The following is a 12411-nucleotide window of genomic DNA, read 5'->3' on the forward strand; positions in this document are numbered from 1 at the left end:
CGTGGCAATGGATGAGGGATGACAGATGAGCAGAAACTTCCTTTCTATAATGTTCTTATCAACAATATTTTTATTAGCTGTGTTTTTCTTCAGAAGAAGGGAAGCCATTAAGAAAGCACTTTAGATCAATCAGAATCCGAAAGAGAAGGGTTTTAGATGCGACCTTTGATCACAACACTTGGTTGCTCTTGAGATATTAAGCAATTTTTCTTTCCCTTTTATTCCCTGATTAACATACCATACACTTTCAACATTTTTGATTTGGTATTACCACTTTTCATTAACTGTTGTCATTCCAAGTGAAACTCAAGGCCACAATAAAGTCCTTTGGATGTTGATCTATCTGAAGGGTTGCGTGCCACATATTAACGGGGTGAAAATACTTGGCTTTGAAACCAATGGCATTTAACCACTACAACGGATATAATTCCTGGATCCAGTTGAACTGGCTGTGGAGGCCTAGTCAATGGATATTTTAATGCAAAGATAGATAGATTGTTGATTAGTACATGGGTCAGGGGTTATGGGAAGAAGGCAGGAGAATGTGATTAAGAGATAGAGATAGATCAGCCATGATTGAATGGCAAAGTAGATTTGATGGGCCGAATTGGCCTAATTCTTCTCCTATCAATTATGAACTTATGAACTAGGATTTACAAATATTACAGGGCAGAATCACCTCACCTCACTGACCCTCTATCAGATTGATTATTTTATAAAGCAGGGATGTCGTTTGTTCTGTGGCACAAATGTACTGCATCGGATTAGGAGGCAAATAGGTGTTTTCCTATTTTTGTTAAATTTGAGATTTTTGACTATTTCTGTTTTTTTGTTGTTTTTAACTAAAATTAATTAAGCAATCACTTTCTTAATTAAGTTTTTAAAAGTATCAACAACAAATTGAATATGTTTTCAGGCAAATAAATACAAAGTGCTGGAGCAACACAGCAGATCAGGCAGCATCGCTGGAAAACGTGGCTAGGTGACGTTTCACGTTAGGACCCTCCTTCAGATTCAAACCCCAGTCAGTATCCAAGTTCTCCAGAGGTATTGGGTGATGTTTCGGATCAAAACCCTTCTTCAGACATTTGCTATTCTCTCCAGAGATGCTGCATGCCCCATTGAGTTACTCCAGCATCTTTGGTTTAAACCAGCATCTGCAGTTCATTCCTACAAACTTCTCCAGAGGTATTGCTTGACCAGCTGAGTTACTCAGCACTTTAGGCTTTTTGCTCCAGATTCCAGCAACTGCAGTTCTTTGTGTTTAATGGCTTTTCAATGCTTCTGAAGTTCTGTGTGCTTTACATAAGAACATAAAACCAGACTCTTTCAGCCTTAATTATTATTGGGAACAAACATTTATTATGGGGAACAAGGAAAGGGCAGATGAGTTAAACAAGTACTTTGGATCCATCTTCACTAAGGAAGACACAAACAATCTCCCTGATGTACTAGTGGCCAGAAGATCTAGGGCGATGGAGGAACTGAAGGACATTCACATTAGGCAGGAAATTGTGTTGGATGGACTGATGGGACAGAAAGCTGATAAATCCCCAGGGCCTGATGGTCTACACCCCAGGGTACTTATGGAAGTGGCTCTAGAAATGGTGGATGTATTGGTGACCAATGTTCTATAGATTCAGGATCAGTTCCAGTGGATTGGAGGGTAGCTAATGTTGTCCCACTTTTTAAGAAAGGCGGTAAAGAGAAAACAAGGAATTATAGACCAGTTAGCCTGACATCGGTAATGGGGAAGATGCTGGAGTCAATTATAAAAGATGAAATAGTAGTAACAGGATCGGTCCGAGTCAGCATGGATTTACGAAGGGGAAATCTTCTCGAATTGTTTGAAGATGTAAATAGGAAAATGGACAAGGGAGAGCCAATGGATGTAGTGTACCTGGGCTTTCAGAAAGCAATTGATCAGGTCCCACATAGGAGATGAATGTGCAAAATTAGAGCACATGGTATTGGGTTTAGGATACTGACATGGATAGAAAATTGGTTGGTAGACAGGAAACAAAGTGGGGATAAACGGCTCCCTTTCAGAATGGCAGGCAGTGACGAGTGGGGTACCACAAGGCTCAGTGCTGGGACCGCAGTTATTTACAATATATATTAATGATTTAGATGAAGGGATTAAAAGCAACGTTAACACATTTACAGATGATGCAATTGGGTGGCAGTTTGAACTGTGAGGAGGATGCTATGAGGATGCAGTTAAGACTTGGATAGGTTGGGTCAGTGGGCAGATGCATGCAGATGCAGTTTAATGTGGATAAATGTGAGGTTATCCACTTTGGTGGCAAAAACAGGAAGACAGATTATTATTTGAATGGTCAAGTTCGGAAAAGGGGAAGTACCATGAGATCTGGGGCTCCTTGTTCATCAGTCACTGAAAGTAAGCATGCAGGTACAGCAGGCCGTGAAGAAAGCAAATGGCATGTTGGCCTTCATAACAAGATGAGTTGAGTATAGGAGCAAATAGGTCCTTCTGCAGTTGTACAGGGCCCTCGTGAGACCACACCTGGAGTATTGTGTGCAGTTTTGGTCCCCTAATTTGAGGAAGGACATTCTTGCAAATGAGGGAGTACAGCGTAGGTTCACCAGGTTAATTCCCGGGATGGTGGGACTGTCATATTTTGATAGAATGGGGCGGCTGGGCTTGTATACTCTGGAATTTAGAAGGAAACATATAAGATTATTAAGGGTTTGGACACGCCAGAGGCATGAAACATGTTCCCGGTGTTGGGGGAGTCCAGAACCAGGGGCCACAGTATAAGAATAAGGGGCCATTTAGAACGGAGATGAGGACATCTTGTTCACAGAGAGGATTGTGAATCTGTGGAATTCTCTGCCTCAGAAGGCAGTGGAGGCCAATTCTCTGGATGCTTTCAAGAGAGAGTTAGATAGAGCTCTTAAAGATAGCGGAGTCAGGGGATATGGGGAGAAGGCAGGAATGGGGTACTGATTGTGGATGATCAGCCATGATCACATTGAATGGCGGTGCAGGCTCGAAGGGCCGAATGACCTACTCCTGCACCTATTGTCTATTGCCTTCTCCACCACTCATCGTTACAGCTGATCTCTCTCATTTTCATCTTCTTGCACCCTCCCCCATATTGTTCAATTCACTTAATAACCTAATGTCTACTGATCTCCATGCAGACCACGACTAATGTTTTCAGTGCGACATAATTTCTTCAGAATAATTTTTGCCAATTCCATTCATTTAAAATTAATTAAAAATGTATTACTGACCATTCTTATTTCTCCTTAATCGAAAGTGTAAGCTGTGATCTGTACTTTCTGCAGACCAGAAAGAAAGGTCCATTGTACTAATTCATTTCACAATCCTTTGTTGATAACAAAAAAAAAGGTCTAACTTGGAAAAGTAGAAATGTAGAAGCAGGAACAGCTCACCAATTAGTCCACTGTCGTTAATGGGGCTTTCTCACGGGGCGACTTGACGCAAGAGGTAACCAGAGTTGAATATCGTGGGAACCTCGTACGATAACCATACGGCTTTCGTGGACCACCGTGGCGCTAACGGCAGGTACTCGTGTAACTTGTTGACTCGGGAGAAAATTCAAGCAAGCTTGAATTTCTCCAAGAGTGACTTGTACACTTGTGGTTGAACATTGAAACATTATATGGACGTAGTGGCCAGTGCGATATCCGTAATAACTCTTGCGTTTACCGTGGGAACTCCTGCGAACGGTGAACCCGGAAGCTGGACAGAGGGGACAGAAGGTGAGTAAAAAAGGTGGCCTCAATATCGCCAATGGAACATGTGTCCATCGAGGACGTCCTACCTCATTGTCATTGTTGGAGAATCTTTTTCACTGGAACACTTGCAGAGATGGCTCCCAGAAAAGCTCAAAGAAAGGGGGTAAAGCATGTCAGAAAGGTTTTTGCCATGCAGGAGAATGAGGAGGAGACGCAGCAAGAGAGACAGGTGGAGAGGCAACAGGAGATGCCACAGATAACACTGCCTGTGGGCTCCTTGGAGCAGGGAGAGGGTGAGCAAGGTGGATTTCAGATTGCCTCCCCAGTAGCCGTTGTAGGAATAGCCTCAACAGACGCGTATATAAAGGGAAGATGGCAGAAGGTAAGGCCATATAACTTCACCAGGGAACAAGAGGGGGAACTTGTAGAATGGTACCAATTCAACAAAATTCTTTACGATAAATCCAGAGAGGATTACAGAAACAGGGAGAAAAAACGGAACCTGCTGGAGACAAAGGCTGCGGAGTATCCCGGGTGCTCATGTGAGTATATATAACGATATATTAGTACATCAACAGGAAAACCATTTAATGTTATCCATGATTTAAAAACATACATTGCTATTGATGTAAAAGTGCTGTTTTTGCAGTTAACTTAAACTTCTCTTATATGTGTGTCTGTGCCCTGCAGCTGCAAAGTAAAAAAGTCGCAGACAGCTTTTACACGCTCTGTGTTTGAAGTTGGAATCATGTCTCCAAGGGCCATAAAATAAATTATGCATGAGGGCAGGCAATTTTCACTTGTAATGCTTGTCTTAAAAAAGGCTATCTGTACTTACAAACTTGTGCTCAGGTATCCAAGAAGCACAAGAAATACCACATTAAATGCGGAGGGCAGGCTCTTAAACAGGCCTCTATTTACTGTCCAGAACTTTTAATATAACGGAAGACATCCAATGCTAGAAGTTCTATTTAATTCCACCACTCTACTTTAATGCAGATGACCAACTCATGCAATGGTTCACGAATCAGAGGACCATCTATGGAAAGGTTTCTCGGACAATACCACAGATGGTGTTGGTGGCGACAAGAAAGTTGTAAGATAGACTTTTATAAGAATCGCCTGAGGCCAAGTAGCGGAGGGTGATTGCTATGCGCAACCCTGGTTCCAGTGCCTTTCTCATTACAATGTCAGTCTTCTTCAGCAGAGGTCCCAAATTATTCTTCAGCTCATTAAAGAGCTCGGGTGAAATTCTGACAAAGTTTGTGAATGCACTTTTATCCTCTTCGCACAGCACATTAAGCAGTTTATCATATTGTCCAAATAGAGGTCTCCGTTGAAAGATGGGCTTCACCCAGTGAGACTTCCTCTTAATTCTCTTTTTAATTAATCTCACCCTTCTGCCTTCACGCAAGCCTCCTCGATTCACATAGAGGGCTGCTGCATACAGCGCGTCAATGAAAAACACCACCATCCTGTACTCGAAACTACTTAGTGCAGGCATGTCTCCAAATGAGCCAATTCAACCAAGGGAGGATATTTATAGTGTGTGAAAAAAAAAGTGACATCATTTGTGCCACGTGATGATTTATCAACACTTCACAGTTCACAATGTTCATTCAATATTTAACGGGAAAGCTCGGGAGACGGACAAGTCACTCGCACAAATAACAGAAATGCCGAGTACCCGTGGGAACTCTTTATCTACCCCCCGTTATATCGTGTGATATCGTGCTAGACCACGACCACTTCACTCTGGTTACATCTTGCGTCAAGTCGCCCCGTGAGAAAGCCGCTTTAAGGAATGAGTACTGTAGGTAGTGGTTGGAATCTTACGGGAGCTTGGAGTGTGAGAAAGGATGGAAGGACAAAATCAAAGACTCATAACATACAGGCACTGCGTTAGAGGAAAAGTTATGACGAACATTGGGACAATGTTTGAATCTGCACCCAGGTAGCTCACAATCATTCAGGGGTTCCCTCACCTCAGCTTTGACATCTCTGCTTCTCCAAAGAATGCCAACACCACCTATTCGATTCCAAAACTTCTTAGTTGGTCAGTATTGATATCGGTATTAGTTTATTTTTGTTACATAAGATCATAAGTGATAGGAGCAGAATTAGGCCATTCGGCCCGTCAAGTCTACTCTGCCATTCATCTTTCCCTCCTAACTCCATTCTCTTGTCTTCTCCCCATAGCCTCTGACAGCTCTGAAACTGTGTCAAACTTTGTTTGAATGCTATCCAGTCTTCTCATACAATATATGAGAACCATAAAGTAACACACAGGTAATGCAAGGAGAAAAATACCAGAGTGTGGAGTATAATGTTACAGTATCCTAAAACTACAGCTACAGTGAAAGTGCAGAAATACAAGGTTACTAAATACTTTAACTCCCCCTCCGATTCCCACACTGACCTTTCTGTCCTGGGCCTCCTCCACAGTCAGTTTGAGGCCCAGCACAAATATGAGGAACAGCACCTCATATTCGCTTGGGCAGCTTACACCCCAGTGGTATGAATATTGACTTCTCTAACTGCAAGTAACCCTTACTTTCACTCTCTCTCCATCCCTCCCCTGTACTAGTTTTCCGACTGTCCCCTTGATTAAATGTTTTATTTTTGTTTGCCTCGTTGTCACCTTCCCCAAGCTAACAATGATCTATTCTACATTTTCCTCATTCTCTGTCCACTTTGATGTCTTGTTTTCGCACCTTACCCTTCCATATCTCCATGCCTCCTTCTCCCCTGACTCTCACAGGAGAGCCTCAATCTAAAATGTTTCCCATTCCTGCTCTCCAGAGTTGCTACCTGTCCTGTTGAGTTACTCCAGCCTTTTGTGTCTATCCTCAATACAATGGCCCCAATGAGGTGGGTTCGGAAATGCCCCAAGGTGGAAATGGAGAAGGTGTGATACGATCAGGGAGGACCTGAGATCACAGATTCATTGCCACATTTGGCAATAGGCAGAAGCTTATTTCTTGGGATAGTTCATCGACGCCTGAATGCCAAGATTACCAAATGGTGCACACAGTGGCAGGTCCTCCAAGAACAAAGGATGGCCACTATGGTTCATTTCGGCTCCATTGTGGAGTCAAATAAAGAAATTCAAACAAAATAAATTGTTGCTGCCCACATCAATGCAAATGTGAAGATTCACAGTTTGATAAAGTTCAGTGTGGAGGCAATTCAGACAAAGAGGGAGCTGGCTTGACAAATGGAATTACTTATATATGGTGGGTATAATACAGTAATAGGAGGCTCTACCCACATGCTGTTGCATGAACAGTGCTCTGACATTCAGCAAACAAGCCCCTTGCAGGATCTTGCTGCTTCAACAATGAATCTCAGCACCAAGCTGGCTGCCTGGTGTCGAGAAATGTCCTTTGCAATTGTAATCTATTTTGTCAGCTTTGTTATTCTGAGCAATGACTAACTGGGTCAGTTATCCCTTCGTATGGGAACATTTTGTGTTTGTTCAGGGTAAACGCTGTGTCAGATTGCAATATGCATCGGATCAGAGCGTTCATTTCACATCATCTCCTCTCCTGACTAGTCAATAAGCATCCAGGAACCAGGAAGCAGCCCGATCCCAGACACTAGGCCTCCAGCTGGAGTTTAAAGTTAGTTTAGAGATACAGACACTATCCTGTACACACTAGGGACAATTTACAATTGTACCAAGCCAATTAGCTTATGTCTTTGGAGTGTGGGAGGAAACCGGAGATCCCGGAGAAAACCCACACTAGTCACGGGGAGAACGTACAAACTCCATACAGACAAGCACGCATAGTCAGGATCGAACCCGGGTCCCTGGCGCTGTAAGGCAGCAACTCTACCGTTGTGCCACCATGTCACCTTTGTTGTTGATTTGTTCATGCTTTGTTTATACAGTTCATACTTGGATATGTGGATAGGTAAATTAAAAAAAGGGCTGGACAAAAACTGGACAGATTCTTTTTAACCTGATATTTTTATGTCACCCTAAATGACATCATAACTACAAATAAATTATTTGGTCTCAATGTAATTGCTCCTCAGTGCAGCTTCAACTGCTACAAGGTTGGCACTAGTTTCATTAATTCTGGCAAATAATTCCTATTACAATTTTTCTACAATAATATGTGATAATAAAGCACTAGGTCTGCTCAGAAACATTTAGGCGGATGTTTAATATGAAAATGGTAATGGCACAATTAGTATAAACACAAAAAAAATCTCCAAATTATTGAAGTGCTTGTATTTAACTTTCAAAGACATTGCACTTGATCGTAATGGAGCAAAAAACAATGCGATAGACTCCAGTATCAACTATACAACATAGCCTGGAAAGATCCTGAGGCCAAGGAGCTGAGTTACATTGACCTTGACCTTGATCTTGACCTGCATGGGCAGAACAGTCCATTTTTGTGTGAGACTGAATCTATTTATTTATTTATTTATTTAAAAAAAAAAAAAAATAAAAAAAAATAAAAAAAAAAGATGATTTATTAGAAGCAATGTACAATCATATAAACCATGGAATATAACATAATACATTTTGTGTACAACTTCTTGTTTTAAATTTAACAATATAAAACTAATAGACACAAGAAAAGAAGAAAGAAGAAGAGATTAAATTAGTGATGTGTAGGCCCCAAAAGTTAACAATTGGTAATTTGTGGATAGATATAGAGATGTAGAAAAAAAAAGCCCAGAAAGGAAGAGCAAAAAAAATAAATATATAAAGATAAAAAAAAGACGAGAAAAGAGGAGAAAAAAAAAGGAAGAGAGAAAACAGAACAGAAAAGAAAAGGGATATACCTACTTCATGTCTTTCCACACCCCACACCTAGTTCTGAAACGGTTAATTACCAGAGTTATGTTGCACCGTATTATACTTGTAATAGAACGATGAAAGGAGACCCTATCTTTAAGAATTGTTCTGATTTTCCTGCTAGAATGAATCTCATATCTTCCAGATGTAACATTTCAGACATGTTTGTGGTCCACATTTTAAGCGTTGGGGTCGGTGAATTTTACCAAAATTTGAGTATACGTTTTTTTGCTATTATCAAACCATAGTTAAGGAAACATTTTTGAAATGAAGCTAGCTCAGAGCAGGCTTCCATTGTTCCAAAAATAATCAATTCTGTGTTAGGGTCCAGTTTTATTTTAAATAGATTTGAGAAGATTTCAAAGATTTCTTTCCAAAATTGATGGAGTTTTATACAAGATACGAAGGAGTGTGCTATGGTTGCTTCTTGAGATAGACATTTATCACAGATGGGGGGAGACTGAATTTAAAGCTGTAGATGGTCACAGAGCTCAGTGAGAATGAAGATTGCATTTTGTGCCTTGGTCCTCTAACATAGGAGTTTCAGGGTAACAGGCTTAGTAACATCTGATAGATCTGCGAGCCATTTTTCAGACCAGTGGGGCAGCAGAGTGGCGCAGCTGGTGGAGCTGCTGCCTCACAGCACCAGAGACCAGGTTAGATCATGACGCAGTTGCGGCCTGCGTGGACTTTGCACGTTCTTCCTTTGACCACATCGGTTTTATCCATTTGTGACAGTTTCTTCCCACATGTCAGAGAAGTGTGGGTTTGTAAGTAATTTGGCCTCTGTAAATTGCCTCTCTTGTGCAGGGAAAAAGCTGCTCATGAACCTGGACACACAGTTTACAGGCTCTTATACCTTCTTCCCAATGGCAGGGGTGGAATGAGTGTGTGGCCAGGATAGTGTGGGTCTCTGATGATGCTGGCTGCCTTTATGAGGCAGAGACTATTGTAGGTCCCTTCGATGTTGGGGAAGTCAGTAATGGATGGACTGGGCAGTGTTCAAGTTGCCAAACCAGACCGTGATGCACCCAGTAAATATGCTCTCCACTGTACATGTGTTGAAGGTTAAGAGAGTATTTGTTGACATACTGAATCATCTCAGGAAGTAGATGCATTGATGGGATTTCTTTGTGATTGCATTAATGTGCTGGGTCCAGGACAAATCTTCAGGAATGTGCACATCCAGGAATTTGAAGCTGAAGGTATCATGTTTAACTTGGTATCATGCTTGGCACACTCACATGGTGGGCCAATGGTCCTGATCCTGTGCTGTACTATTCTAAAGATAGACACAAAAAGCTGGAGTAACACAGCAGGTCAGACAGCAGCTCTGGGGAAAAGGTGACGTTTCGAGTCGAGAACCTCCTTCCGACTGGGTCAGGGGGATGGGAAACGAGAGATATAGACAGGGATATAGAAATATATAGAACAAATGAATGAAGGACATGCAAAAAAATAAATGATATATTCTGTGAGAATACCAATACAGCATCTGATTGAGTAAATGTGATGAATCTAGGGTAAAATTAATCAGCAAAGAGAAAATTAGGAAAGACCCAGAATTAGTAAAGTTCTCATTTAGTGTAAACAAAATCTTATGTGTTCATGTTTTGTCTTTGAGTTTTAACTTTGAGTTTGCTTTTCCCAAGGAACTAGCATGCCAACATTATAAAGTGACAGCTAGATAAAATCAAAGGAAATAATAGCAAAATGGCCAAAATAAGATTTAAGACAATAAACATTCTAAGCATATGGTGTTTGGGATTGGCGATAATTTTGCACTGAGAGAAGGCTCCCATTACTATTAGAGTCATGGGGAAAATTTATATGACATACTAGACCAAGTGGGACCCGTTGGGCCTCATCCCAATGACAGGCCCCCACCCGGAGCCAATGGCCTCCATTGCCCCCCACAAGGAAAATTATGGAATTTATGGAGACATTCAGTGGGGGGAGGGGGGGGGGGGAGTGGGGGCGGTTGGAGGTAGGTAGGGGTAGGTCAAATCAAGTCAAGTCAAGTCAAGTCAAGTTTATTTGTCACATACACATACGAGATGTGCAGTGAAATGAAAGTGGCAATGCTCGCGGACTTTTGTGCAAAAGACAAACAACCAAACAAGCAAACAAACTATAAACACAATCATAACACACATATTCTTTTACATAATAAATAATGGAAGGAAAAACGTTCAGTAGAATTAGTCCCTGGTGACATAGGCGTTTAAAGTCCGAATGGCCTCTGGGAAGAAACTCCTTCTCAACCTCTCCGTTCTCACCGCATGGCAACGGAGGCGTTTGCCTGAGCGTAGCAGCTGGAACAGTCCGTTGCAGGGGTGGAAGGGGGAGGGGGGAGATAGTTGGGTGTGGTGGGCAGCGTGGACTCAACGTGTGTGGGGGGGGTTGCGAGCACTCTCTCTCTCTCTCTCCCCCTCCCTCGATGGCAACGTGCAGCCTCCAGCGTCCCCGTGGACACCTCGTGTTCCATCTACAGGTACACACGAGCACGGATGTAGGCCCGGAACAGGGTCAGGCAGCCGACTCTGGTGTGACCATCGACCGGCAGCTGCCTGGACCCGCGAATGGGCATCTCGGCCAGGCCTAGGAGCAAACTGACATGGAGACACCCCCCTCCAATCAGCCCTCCCCACTCCATGCCTTGTGTCCAAACACCATGGACTCGAGGGGGCGCTGCACTGCAGCAGCCTCTGCCTTCAGCCAGTCTGTTATTCAATCTTTTATTTTTTATTTTTAGTTAGTCTAAAGTTTTGTGTTGGGGGAAACTTTAACTTTTCTATGTGGGGGAGGGGGCCAGGGTAAGGGGGAAACCGTTTCCCAGTCTCTTCCTGGCGGGGACGCGACTATTTCTCCGAGTCGCATCCTCGCCCCCCACCTCGCGGCCTACCAGCTGGATCGGAGCGGCCTTTCCTGCCGGGGACCGGGAACCGGACCAGGGCTGCTACAGCGGCGGCGCAGCGTTGGAGTCACCGCGGAGCGGGCGATGCCTACCTGGGTCACCGTTTGGAGCTCCGGAGCATTGGGCCGCTGCTCCAACATCGTGGAGCTCTGGTGCGGAGAGCTTCCAACGCGGGCGTCGCTGAACAACATCGTGGAGTCCTGGGGCGCCTTGCAGAGGGCCGCCAGCAGCAGTCTCCACCCGGCGCGGCCTGCGGACTTTGGAAGCCGCCGACTCCGGTAGGAGGGGGCCGACTCTGGTGTCCACGCCGTTGAGGACGTCCCGCAGCCCCGATGTCGGACGTATCACCCCGGTGAGCGGTGCTGGACATCGGGCCGCCCGTAGCTGCAACTGCGGAGAGCTTGGGGAGGCCCTGACCACAAGGAACAGTGAAGGAAGAGACTGACTTTGGTGCCTTCCCACACAGTGGGAAGCTTTGATTCTGCTGTGTGGGGATGTTTTATGTTAAATTCTATAGTGTGTGTTCATTATACCCTTTCTGGCTTAATCCCTCCCTTCACCACCTCCAGTTTAAATTCCAGTTGGAATATTTTGGAGGACCCAAGAACCAAGAACCAGGTTGGTGGGACTAAAATGCAACCAGAACTTGAGGAGCAGCCCCTTCAGATATTGGTACAGAGGCAGCAACCTCATGCTGCCGTTACCATTGGCAACGTCACATTGTGATGTCATTGTGGCACTCGGCCGCTTGAGAACCCATTGTGATTGGTGCACTGTGAGTTGCATTGTGACATCATCAGTGGAACATCCTGGGAAAAAAAGGCTGTCTGTGAGAAACTGTGGTTACTATTGGCAACGCCCCACCGTGATGTCATAGTGGCACTGTGGCTGTGCGTGAGAAGTGTTTTTTTTTTTCCTTTTTTTAAAACTTGAATCGTTATAACTTCGG

The sequence above is a fragment of the Amblyraja radiata genome, chromosome 7 (genome assembly GCF_010909765.2).
Source record: "Amblyraja radiata isolate CabotCenter1 chromosome 7, sAmbRad1.1.pri, whole genome shotgun sequence".
Classification (NCBI taxonomy): Eukaryota; Metazoa; Chordata; class Chondrichthyes; order Rajiformes; family Rajidae; genus Amblyraja; species Amblyraja radiata.